We start from the raw sequence: 13,847 nt of genomic DNA, 5'->3' as shown, positions 1-13,847 counted from the left end.
TGGTGAAGTTCCAGAGGAGTGAGATGTGGTCATTTTCAAGCACAGGAGGTGGATTGTGTTCCCCCCATTTTTTTTCGTGGGGCAAATCCAGGTTTTTGCAAATTACCCAGTGAATATATTGTGCAGCTCTATCATGCCTACTGAGGTGCTCTGTAGGCGCTAGAAGACTGCATTTGGAGACAACATGGTCAATGGTTTCATTTTGTTGTCGGCATACACGACATGTTGGGCTACTGCCGTTCTTTAATATGTTGCCTGGTAGTTTCTTGTTGGTAGGCATTGATCTTGAGCTGCTATGATAAACCCTTCTGTTTCAGATTTTAAGCCAGAGGCCATTAGCCATTGATGGGTCAGGGCTGTATCAACATCTGCATTATTTGCTCTCTTGGGTATTTGCCATAGAGAGTTTTTCTTGCCATTTATTATTCAGAATATCTAAGGCCGCAGTTTTGGCACGGGTTTTCATGCGCCTAGCTTTTTCTGTGCTTGTTTCTTGTATATCTATCTCTAATTCCGAAATTGGTTGTATTCGGAATTCACTTAGATATTCCTTTGCCTGTTTTGTGACTGAGTATGATGCTTCTTGTTTTCATGTTTTGAGACAAGTTTTAACATCCAGTCCTCAGAGTCTTTCAGTAGGTGGTGTCTAGGCCAATTGTAGCAATCTTCATTGTTATTGCCAGTTGCAAAAGACCACGGCCTCCCTCTTCTCTTGGCAGATAAAGTCGTTCTGTATCTGCCTTAGGGTGGTGCATTCTATGCATTGTCAACAGTTTCCTTATTTTTCTGTCGAGCTGACATATTTCAGTAATTGACCAGTTAACAATATTGAAACTGTAAGTCACGACTGGTATGGCTAATGCATTGATCGCTTCGATCCTGTTTCTTGCATTCAGCTCTGTCTTAAGTATTGCTCTCACTCTTCGATATCATTCTCTCCTGATCCTTTCCTTCATCTCTGAATGCCTTATTCCGTTCCCTTCAATTACCCCTAGGTACTTGTAGCTCTCCGCTGGGTCTAGTTCTTTTATGACATTCTGTTGGTCAAGGTTAACGTTAGATGTTTCTGTCATTTTTCCTTTGATAAAGGTAGCCTTTGCACATTTATCGAGGCCGAATTGCATTCTGATGTCGTCACTGAATTGTTTGACTATCGCTAGTAAGCCCTTGAGTTGTTCGTCATTTTTAGCAAAAAGCTTTAAATCATCCATGTAAACGAGATGATTTATATTTTTATCAAACATTTTATACCCGTACTGCGCGTCATTGAGCAGCTTTGAGAGAGGTATTAAGGATAAACAAAAGAGGAGTGGTGAGAGTGAGTCACCCTGGAAAATTCCACACGAAATTTTTACATCACCGGCATTTAGGGATTCATTGTCACTGTTCAGAGTTAGTGTGGTTCTCCATGATCTCATACTTACAGTCAAGAAGTTTCGCAGAGTAGGTGCTATCTTATACATTTCCAGGCATTTCCTAATCCAGCTATGTGGTAGGCTATCAAAAGCCTTTTTATAGTCTATCCAGGCTATTGATTTATTATTATAGTTATTATTATTATTATTATTATATTATTATTATTATTATTATTATTATTATTATTATTATTATTATTATTATTATTATTGAGTGAGAGAGCAGTGCATGCCATCAAAGTGACACTGGGGTAAAATATACGAAGCCCAATATACCCATCATGACGACACGTCTGATAAAGGTACACCAGGCACATGCATCACAACCATATGTGCACGACATGGTGATCTCATATCAAGATAAACAGCACATGACCTTGCAGGTGGGGCCCAGTTAAAATTTTTTTCAGGTTGAGTAGCCCATCCCGCTCAAAAGGTCTCTGAATAAGGGTTGTTTAAGGATGTTGAAAGAACCACCCATGTTTCCAGAGGTGAATTATTCAAACCCCAAAGAATCCCTCTCAACACATGGCTATGATGCTCCCCCACTACTTCTGCTCGTGATCAGAGATGCACATATCGTCAGCCACTAAGGGACATGCTCAACTGGTTAAGGTCAAACAACTGACAAGCAAATCTGTGGTATTGAGCAGAATATTTGCTGTAGCCCATCTTTTATACCAAGACAAAACAATGTACATAACACTTCCAATCAGTTAAGATCAGAAGCCATGAGAGCCACTGTCTGGTACTGCATCAGGGCATTTATTATTATTATTATTATTATTATTATTATTATTATTATTATTATTATTATTATTATTATTATTATTATTATTATTCTATGTTTGTCTTTTGCTTTATATTTGTACAATTTGACTCCAAGTCTCACCCAGAGACCTCAAGAGACAACAGGTTGGAAGTTCATGTTGTTGTTATTCCTAGTGTGCCATATATTTGGGGGGGAGTTTTGGTGTTGTACTAATGAATGTCTAAAAAAAAAAATTTTTTTCTTTTAAACCGAAAATTATGTTTGTTTTAAACCTTGAGATCACATAGAAAGTATTTTGCGTAGGATATGAGCAGTTCCCATGAGCACTATCTTTTGAATTTCTGCCATTTTGGGGTTTCCTGGTATCTGAGTTAGGTAGCTATCAGCCCATTTTGCTATCATTCCCAGGGCACCTATGACAACAGGTATTGTTTTAGTCTTCAGCTTCCACATTTTGCTGATTTCTATTTCAAGATCTTTATATTTGCTCAGTTTTTTGTAGGTCTTGACAGATACGTTTATATCGATTGGGACAGTCATATCAATGAGGAGGCATGTTCTTTGTTTGAAGTCTTTCAATATGATGTCTGGCCTATTAGCATCTATCTTCCTGTCAGTTTGAATGGTGAAGTTCCAGAGGAGTGAGATGTGGTCATTTTCAAGCACTGGGGGTGGTTTGTGTTCCCACCAGTTTTTTTCATGGGGCAAATCCAGGTTTTTGCAGATTACCCAGTGAATATATTGTGCAGCTCTATCGTGTCTGTTGAGATACTCTGTAGGCGCTAGAAGACTGCACTTGGAGACCACATGGTCAATGGTTTCATTTTGTTGCTGGCATACACGACACGTTGGACTGCTTCTGATCTTTAATATGTTGGCCTGGTAGTTTCTTATTAACTTGAAATAATCTAAGTACTATTTTACAAATTGTGATATCTGTGTGTGTGTGTGTATATATGTATATATATATATATAAACACACACACAGAATTATATATACGTATATATTCATGTATTCGTATATGTATATATATATAATACATTCATGAACATTTGTGTGTGTGTGAGTGTGTGCCGAATCACTGAAATCTGAAATATTATTAGAAGAAATTTACCAAAAACTTTCAACCATGATAAAAAATGAATGCCTTGCTGATGCCTTCCATGAAATGGCACAAAAGACGCAAATCTACATAGAAACACTTTATTCCCTTCTTACATAGCAACAACAAAATGAGAACCAAAGCAGAACTCCAGAAACGGATATCCACAACCTAAATTCAACCACACAAAACGTACTAAAAGAATTGAATAAACTCAGCTTGGAAAAGAAGACATACAAAAAGAGAAATCAAATGAAAAACATCCGGGTTAAGATATTAAATTAAAGAAAACAAGCATATTGCAGAGCCCTAAACAATGAAAACCTAACCAACACTTATGAACAGTGGAGGGGCAGAGAAGAAGTAATACTCTCAAGAAACTTTCGTATCAAATAAATAACGTCAGAAGCAAAGGAAGAAACAAAAAATATTTGAGAAAAATCGTTTAAAAGCGACATTAACCGGAAATGATCAAAATATTGTTATTCGATCAGACGACAGATTTTTCGTGTTTTAGAATCATCTCACTTTTGCTCGATAACTATTGATCATCGATCTCATCCCAAATACAACGTCTAAAGTTAACATTAAAATGAAGTACATTTCTAAATTCTTTGTTAGACCCTCCAGTGTTCACATTGTCATCCACCATTCTCTTCGTGAGGAATCTCTGAAGCTTAAGCTGGATGTGCTAGAAATAGCAGCCAAATATTTCCGGTGAGCAGACGATAGATTCATTTAACGATAGTGTCACTTCAGAAAATCACGTTATCAATAACGATAATAATTTACATGGTATATATAATGATTGACATGGAAGCAAACGATACAAATTCATTTAACAATTGTTCGTTTCAGAAAAGTACGTTTGTAAAATAAAGTATATGATAGAGAAATTATAACAATTCTGAAGAGGAATTAAAGGTTTTAGCAGCTTTAAAGTTATGGGAAAAGAATTTTCGTTATCAAAGTAGCAATATTTTATACGAATGAAGGATGACAGGCGAGGATTTTATGGTGTGAAGGGTCTTCAAGAGTATATGTCCTGGTGTGTGTGTGTGTATATGTGTGTGTGTGTGTGCGCGTGTGTGTGTGCTATGCACTGAGATATATAACTCTACCCAAGTATTGCTTTGATATAAAAACGGAAGTGAACACCACATTAATGATTATAATAACTGACACATAATTATATTCCAAACTTCAAAAGGCGCGGGAGTGGCTGTGTTGTAAGTAGTTTGCTTACCAACCACATGGTTCCGGGTTCAGTCCCACGGCGTGGCACTTTGGGCAAGTGTCTTTTACTATAGCCTCGGGCCGACTAAAACCTTGTGAGTGGGTTTAGTAGACGGAAACTAAAACATAACCATGCCTAGTGTTTCTTTAATATAAAACTGAAGTGAATATTAATGATAATATTAAATGACATAATTTTACTGTGAAGGAGGTTAAGTCTTCAATGTTTTCAATCTCGTCCACCCCACTACTTCTGTAGCCACCGGGCAGAAGAAACTGCTTTTCCTTCCCGGCCAAAAGAAGGTGGCGGGGTGATCTTTACAATGAACTCGGCTCGTAAACTGGACGAACGAGTGCATGCAGGACTATTTCATCGGCCTGCGCACAACCCCGACATATCCGTCCGACAACACTTTCGTATCTGTAGAGCTTGTCTTGAATCGGCAGAGCTCCCCGGTAGCACTGCCAGGCCAGGGATTTCTGGAAGTTTAAGACCAGTTAGTTGATTCCCCCACCAACGCTCAGAATTAACCCCGATTTTGTCGTTGTTCTCTACTAATCCCCTATAGAAATCCATGGTGGAACTTTCAACGGCCGCGTTGCCCGACTGGCAGAAAGCTGTGAAAGCTTGCCGACACTCCAGGTGCCAAGCGACCTTTCTTGACCAACGCTTGACTCAGTACTGTAGCTTCATCAATGAGACGAGCTGCGGAAAGTCCCGTTTGACAAACGGTCAATCCCCCATGCTCACCGTTAAAGAAACGCAGGAGATGTCGCAGTCTCAGCGCATGTCTGCGAATCATTAGCAACGGCATGTCCAGTACTCCACTGAGAGGTTGTTGACAGCAGATGGACCGTCTGATGAGCGCAACACGTCCATTTTTAGAAAGCGGAATAACGAACGCTCTAAATTTATCGGGCATGGGACTACATTCAGGCAGTCATAGATGACGGAAGCGATGTACGCATTCGCCACCTCGACTCGACCCTTCACGAAGAGCTTCCTCTCTGCCAATTTCTGGGTGATATCGACTATCCTGTTCGTCACCTCCCACCCGTTGTTGTCCACCTCGAGGTCTAGAGCAAACCAGACCCCAAGCAGTTTAACTTGTCTTTCCGTTTAGCGCCCTACAAACTGTCGGTTGGTATGGGTCTGCCTCTCCATCTGCCGATTTGCAGGCCCACCGACTTCTCTTGGATAAGCTTTGCTCCTATCACCTCTTCGTGGACAGTATTATGATGCCGTAGTCCGTGTTAGTTGATACGAACATTCCACATCCTAAGTCATATATATATATATATATATATATATATATATATATATATATATGGCATCTGTATTTCTAATTATATAATTTCGATTTGAAAAGTTTCAGTCAGCAGTTTATGATGATTGGCGGTGGAAGTAGAAGTGTTAAAATGAGAGAGGGGGAGAGGGAGTGATAGAAGAGAGAGAGAGAGAGAGAGAGAGAGAGAGAGGGGAAAGAAGAGGAGGAGGGTTGATGTGTACGTTTGTGAGTGTGTGTGTGTGTGTGTCTGTGTCTGTGTGTGTGATGCAATTAGATACATAACCCTGCCTAAGCTTTACTTTTAATATGAAACTGAAGGGAATATCACATTAACGATTGCATTAAATGACATAATTTTACTGGGAAGAAGTGAGTGAAATGTTTAGCCGCAAAAAAAATTCCAATAACAATAATAATAATAATAATAATAATAATAATAATAATAATTATTATTATTATTATTATTATTATTATTATTATTATTATTCTATGTTTGACTTTTGCTTTATATTTGTACAAGTTGGCTCCAAGTCTCACCCAGAGACCTCAAGAGACAACAGGGTTGGAAGTTCATGTTGTTGTTATGCCTAGTGTGCCATATATTTGGGGGGTGGGGATGTTGTACTAATGAATGTCTAAAAAAAAAGGTTTTTCTTTTTTTTTTTTTTTAAACCGAAAATTATGTTTGTTTTAAACCTTGAGATTACACAGAGAGTAGTTTGCGTAGGATATGAGCAGTTCCCATGAGCACTATCTTTTGAACTTCTGCCATTTTTGGGTTTCCTGGTATCTGAGTTAGGTAGCTATCAGCCCCTTTTGCTATCATTCCCAGGGCACCTATGACAACAGGTATTGTTTTAGTCTTCAGCTTCCACATTTTGCTGATTTCTATTTCAAGATCTTTATATTTGCTCAGTTTTTGGTAGGTCTTGACAGATACGTTTATATCGATTGGGACAGTCATATCAATGAGGAGGCATGTTCTTTGTTTGAAGTTTTTCAATATGATGTCTGGCCTATTTGCATCTATCTTCCTGTCAGTTTGAATGGTGAAGTTCCAGAGGAGTGAGATGTGGTCATTTTCAAGCACTGGGGGTGGTTTGTGTTCCCACCAGTTTTTTTCATGGGGCAAATCCAGGTTTTTACAGATTACCCAGTGAATATATTGTGCAGCTCTATCGTGCCTGTTGAGATACTCTGTAGGCGCTAGAAGACTGCACTTGGAGACCACATGGTCAATGGTTTCATTTTGTTGCTTGCATACACGACACGTTGGACTGCTTCTGATCTTTAATATGTTGGCCTGGTAGTTTCTTGTTGGTAGGCATTGATCCTGAGCTGCTATGATAAACCCCTCTGTTTCAGATTTTAAGCCAGAGGCCATTAGCCATTGATGGGTCAGGGCTTTGTCGATATCTGCATTATTCGCTCTCTTTGGGTATTTGCCATAGAGAGGTTTATTATTATATTATTATTATTATTATTATTATTATATTATTATTATTATTATTATTATTGTTATTGGAATTTTGCTTTATGTCTGTACAAGTTGGCTCCAAGTCTCACCCAGAGACCTCAAGAGACAACAGGTTAGAAGTTCTGTGCCATATATTTGGTTTTTTTTTCTTTCTTTTTTTTTCTGGTGTTGTACTAGTGAATGTCTAATACATAAAAAAAAAATTAATAAATAAATAAAAAAGTTTGTTTTAAACCTTGGGATTACATAGAGAGTATTTTGCGTAGGATATGAGCAGTTCCCATGAGCACTATCTTTTGAATTTCTGCCATTTTGGGGTTTGCTGGTATCTGAGTTAGGTAGCAATCAGTCCCTTACGCTATCATTCCCAGGACACCTATGACAACAAGTATTGTTTTAGTCTTCAGCTTCCACATTTTGCTGATTTCTATTTCAAGATCTTTATATTTGCTCAGTTTTTGGTAGGTCTTGACAGATACGTTTATATCGATTGGGACAGTCATATCAATGAGGAGGCATGTTCTTTGTCTGAAGTCTTTCAATATAATGTCTGGCCTATTTGCATCTATCTTCCTGTCAGTTTGAATGGTGAAGTTCCAGAGGAGTGAGATGTGGTCATTTTCAAGCACAGGAGGTGGATTGTGTTCCCACCAGTTTTTTTCATGGGGCAAATCCAGGTTTTTGCAAATTACCCAGTGAATATATTGTGCAGCTCTATCATGCCTACTGAGGTGCTCTGTAGGCGCTAGAAGACTGCATTTGGAGACAACATGGTCAATGGTTTCATTTTGTTGTCGGCATACACGACATGTTGGGCTACTGCCGTTCTTTAATATGTTGGCCTGGTAGTTTCTTGTTGGTAGGCATTGATCTTGAGCTGCTATGATAAACCCCTCTGTTTCAGATTTTAAGCCAGAGGCCATTAGCCATTGATGGGTCAGGGCTGTATCAACATCTGCATTATTTGCTCTCTTTGGGTATTTGCCATAGAGAGGTTTTTCTTGCCATTTATTATTCAGAATATCTAAGGCCGCAGTTTTGGCACGGGTTTTCATGCGCCTAGCTTTTTCTGTGCTTGTTTCTTGTATATCTATCTCTAATTCCGAAATTGGTTGTATTCGGAATTCACTTAGATATTCCTTTGCCTGTTTTGTGACTGAGTATGATGCTTTCTTGTTTTCATGTTTTGAGACAAGTTTTAACATCCAGTCATCAGAGTTTTTCAGGTAGGTGTCTAGGCCAATTGTAGCAATCTTCATTGTTATTGCCAGTTGCAAAAGACCACGGCCTCCCTCTTCTCTTGGCAGATAAAGTCGTTCTGTATCTGCCTTAGGGTGGTGCATTCTATGCATTTTCAACAGTTTTCGTATTTTTCTGTCAAGATTACATATTTCAGTAATTGACCAGTTAACGATATTGAAACTGTAAGTCACAACTGGTATGGCTAATGCATTGATCGCTTCGATCCTGTTTCTCGCATTCAGCTCTGTCTTGAGTATTGATCTTATTATTATTATTATTATTATCATTATTATTATTATTATAGTAATTATTATTTTTATTTGCCAATAGGGCCGGCATATAGAAGAAGATACAGTAGAAAAGGGGGTGAGAGCTGGTAGAAGGAAAAAAGAGTAATAATAATAATGATAATAATAATAATAATAGTTATTATTATTATTATTATTATTATTATTATTATTATTATTATTATTATTATTATTATTATTATTATTTGCCAATAGGGCCGGCATATAGGGGAAGATACTGTAGACAAGTCGGTGAGAGCTTGTAGAATCTTCAGTACGTCGGGCGAAATGCTTAGCGGTATTTCTTCTGCCGTTACGTTCTGAGTTCAAATTCCCCCGAGGTCGACTTTGCCTTTCATCCTTTCGGGGTCGATTAAAGAAGTACCAGTTACGCACTGTGGTCGATATAATTGACTTAATACGTTTGTCTGTCCTTGTTTGTGCTCTCTGTGTTTATCCCCTTGTGGGTAGTAAAGAAACAGGATACAGTAGACATGGACAGTGGGGATTTAACACAGACACAACGAGTACACAGTTAAAAGAATAACAAAGATATCCAAAAAAAGAATATAACAATGAAAGTTCGTAATAGGTGCACGTATTCCCCTGGAGTTGGCTCAGGTACCCCCACCCAATCCTGAACCACTCGACGCTTCGAGGGCATCTGGGAAGAGCACTCTCCTCCCTCTCAAATTCACTAGACCACAGGCGCGTTATTAGAGTAGGTCAACTCACGCGTACCATTTTCGCTATTCATCCACCTTTTGGCAAATGTACTGGGAGGCAGCACTTCACTCTGCACCCTCATCTTCCTTTCCAAAGAAAATTTGAAAAAGCTGACGAGTGATTGGCCGTAGAGAAAAGTCTCTGCCTTTAGTCCTTTTAACCTGGTCCACAATACAGCCTCTTTCGCTACTGCTATTTGACAGAAGTAAATTGCCTGACCTTCCGGACTGATGGAAAGCGGCTGATCGATCTTCACTACGGACTCGGCCGATAGATAGAACCACCCTACACGTGATAACAGCTGTTCAACATAACTCCACATGTTAGTAATGCAAGGACACTGGACGAGTGCGTGCAGAACGCTTTCATCGCTCTGCGCACATGTCGGGTAGGTCGGTCAGACAGGACTTCCGTGCTTGTAGAGTTTATCTCAAACCGGCAGTGTCCCCCGATAGCACTGCAAAGCAAGGGACTTCTAGGAGTTATCCATCGTCCCCGTCTTGAAAGTCCTCCTCAACAGACTGGTTAGTTCAATTTTGTCAACGCCTAGCGTCTCTCCAAGTGCTTCATCGCGCTTTCCCTACACTAACCCTCCATAGAACTCAAGAGTGGACTTTCCACTGATCCTTGACCCAGGACTGTAGCTTACTCAAGGAGATGAGCCGTGGAAAAGCCTGTTTGACAAACGATGACCACATCTGTTCACCGTTTAGGCAGAATGTTTGGAGATGCCGCAGCTCCAGTGCATGTCTGCCATAGCATGCCCAGTGTTCCGGAAATCGGAAAGCGAAAGCACAAAGACGTAAATTGGAAAAGGAAAAAGTAAAAACAGCATTTAAGAGTTATCCTCGTTAGACCTTGAATTATAAGGCTAAAATGATATAAAAAATTTAATCAAGAATAGACGGAATTTTCCAGTTCTTCAAAATATATTTATACTTGACAACGACTGAAAATTCCTGACCTAGAGTCCAATAGAGAATTAAGCATCTTAGATCTGAACAGGATATGCACTCTTTCAGCTAAACAATGCTTATATTTTTTGATCCATTAACATAAGTTATGGATTACTTCCCATCCAGTCACATGTGGTGTTTCGTTTTCTTCTAAACTTAGCCAGTTTCGTAGCTTTACTTTTGTCCTATATCGGAAGGGGATTATGTGATTGGCATAACGACTTTTAAATTCACCTTTAAATAAGCGAAAGAATAAAAGAAAATGTGTGTGTGTACATGCATACAAAAATACACACACGTACACACGGATATGTACATAAGCGCACACACACACACATATAGGCGTATGCATTTATTGTTTCGGTAAGTTGTGTCCACGAGAAAGACACTTCCAGTGCACTCATCTAAAAAGTACCAGCATTAACCAGGGGTTAACATTGCGACAGACTGGTATCCTGTTCAGTTGGGTGTGTTGATTCCTTGTGTGTTGAAATACGTTCGATACAGAGATATACTTGGGGCCTAATGAGCCTATAGATCAGGCAGAGAATTTAGCTTAGAAAATACTTTAATGTAGACATTCAGGCATGCGCAGTCAAGTGTTTGTGTAACGTTTATGGAGTGAAAGTCGATATGAATATGACAAAAAAAGAAATACCGTATTTTCCGGTGTATAAGCCGCTATTTTTTTACCTGGGAAATTTAGTGTGCCTCTTAGAGAAAGGTGCGCCTAATGTGTGTATCTTTTTTTATAAGTTCCAGGAGGAAAATAATTTGTGTATGGAGATCGAATGATTCCACTGATTTTTTCAGAGAAAAGGTCGGTCGATGAAAGACTATTGCTACAATACATTGGTGCCTGGAAGAAAACAAAGCACATTTGTTTTGTTTTACCTTCATGTTTTGATAATGATATTTTTTTTGTCTAATAAAGAATTTAATATTGACGGAATGTGTTTGTTGCTGATTATAGTAAGATAAAATCAAAAAATCAACAATTCATCTCATAGTTGAAAAAAAAACATTTTGAAACTACATACACATCAACAACAACAAACCTAGCTTCGGACCTGTGTTTCCATAATCTTTGTAACACACCGGTAGGCTTTATGTGTGGATAAAACAAAAATTTTCCCCCAAATCCCAAGCTAGCCTTGACAATACAATAATAGAAACCTTAATAAGCCACCTCAATTGTATAATACTAAACTTAAGCCAACATTCAACAACCCTATCTACTAGAGGATAGATATTAGTTCCATTACAACCCCCCAATCCGATACTAATATAAATCTTAATTTAGATTCTCCCCACTAACAACAAACCAACCAACATCAACATTACTGATAGTAAACCCCAACCAATTGCAACTTTTGCGCTTCTAAAATATACGGTATGCAGGTTCCTGTTTCCTCAAAAGCGAAATCTATTAATGCCACGTGATGACCCCATGCACCCACCAGTAAAGGGTGTATATTTGTGGCACTGAGGATTTTGAATGCCGTTGTCGTGCTCATATGTATTCTTTCATTAATCCCAAATCTAAACTATTTCAATCTTTAGCAACACACATATACAACCTCAATTCAAAACAATGTCCAATATGCTCTATCGTGGTCCGTAGTATGTGAAGCTCCTCTCTACAACACAAATATAGGTAAATGTATATTATGTATAAAAGGGTCATTAACTATTCTTCGCCTCCACAACTCCTCGCTGTTAAATTCTCTGACCTTATTTATTTATGTAAGCATAAATACTGCAAGACATTCATGCACTTCACTAATTCTAAATAATCATATAGCAAGCCCCGAGGCCCATCAAAGCTGCTCTAATGTAAAACAAGAGTCAACCTGACAATCGACAAGTCAACGCATTCCAAATAGCTTATATGTGTGTGTGTGTATGTGTCTATGTATGCATATATGTGTATATATATATATATATATATATATATATATATATATATATATATATATATATATATATGAGCATATGCAATAAATCTGAAATATCCAAACTTGCATTTACAAATACATAATATATACATCACATTTACAAATACATAATATATATATACAAGCGCTTACATACATACATGCAAACACACACACATATACGCACATATATAAACATACAAACTCCTACATTAATACACAGTATTAAAAACATAAAGTAGTCAACATATATATAGATACCCACAGAAATATAAATATATATAACACGCATCCCTAATTTATTCCAAGTATTATGATCAATCGCTTTTTCAGCCTCCACTCAGCCTCCTAAATCTCACCAACACATATCACAAATTTCTTCAAATTTTTGCATTTCAACCGCCTCTACTGTTATTTGACCCTTCTCGGCTTCAAACAATACTTAACAAAACTCAACTACTAAGAAAAATACCGACTCGATTTTTTGTACTACTAACATTCTTAACCACTCCCTGGAACCTGAAATGTGTCCTTAAAAAGACCCCACATGTTGTAATTTGAGATGGAATTGCTGTTTCATTATTGTACCAGCTAGAAGAGGATACTCCTTCAACATTCGGATGAATTACTTATTTATTCACATCGTTTACAATTAAACATACGTTATCTTCTAGCTTTGAGATTTTGATTATGTGATTGCTTACTTTTAGAATAACTTTGCATGGTGGTTGTGAAAGGGCTGATCTGTTCAGTTTCAACAGAAAACAGAAAGAATATTTGGGCCCGACGTGGCCAGTGCCAATGCTAATGGGTTAACTGAAAATTACTGAAGTAAAAATAAAAGCATAAAAAAACATTTTAGGTCATTTGGGGACACAAACTTATGAGTTCTTAATGGTGGAGACCCTTTTTATCCCATCCTAAATGCCGTTGAGGAGGGTGGACGATGGCCAATAGATGGCCGATATAATATAATGAAAATCGTAACTTACCAATAAAGCGGTTTAGCCTCTGATCGTAAGAGTTAGTAAATGTTATATATATATATATATATATATGTGCGCATATATATATATCTTGCGTCATTTGTTTATTTACCATACATTTTTTCATTGAAGTACCACACAATTATGCATATATATATATATATATATATATAATATATATATATATTTATATATATATGTGTGTGTGTGTGTGTGTGGTGGTGTTGTTTGTGTGTGTGTGTGTGTGTGTGTGTAGATATAGATTGGCGTCTTTATTTCTCATTATATGAATGCGATATGAAAAGTTTGCGTCAGCAGTCAAAGATGGGCGGTGATGGTGGAAGAGTGTAAATGAGAGAGCGGAAAGAAAGTGATAGCAAGAGAGAGAGAGAGAGGGAGGGAGAAAGAAGAGGAAGAGGGT

At 38.0% G+C, this 13,847-nt stretch overlaps 1 protein-coding gene across 1 annotated transcript in view; it reads right to left on the bottom strand.

The window, feature by feature from the left end:
* Positions 1 to 13,452, bottom strand: part of LOC115228671 (leucine-rich repeat-containing protein 4-like) — a 30,532-nt gene extending 17,080 nt beyond the window's left edge. Inside the window, exon 1 of the mRNA XM_029799204.2 lies at positions 13,433 to 13,452. The gene's annotated coding sequence lies outside the window, so the exon portion shown is untranslated. The remainder of the gene's footprint in view (positions 1 to 13,432) is intronic.
* Positions 13,453 to 13,847: the final 395 nt, after the last annotated feature.

Source organism: Octopus sinensis, unplaced genomic scaffold (assembly GCF_006345805.1).
Source record: "Octopus sinensis unplaced genomic scaffold, ASM634580v1 Contig10928, whole genome shotgun sequence".
Classification (NCBI taxonomy): domain Eukaryota; kingdom Metazoa; phylum Mollusca; class Cephalopoda; order Octopoda; family Octopodidae; genus Octopus; species Octopus sinensis.
Note: the sequence above shows the minus strand (reverse complement) of the source record. Positions and strands in the feature narration are given on the sequence as shown.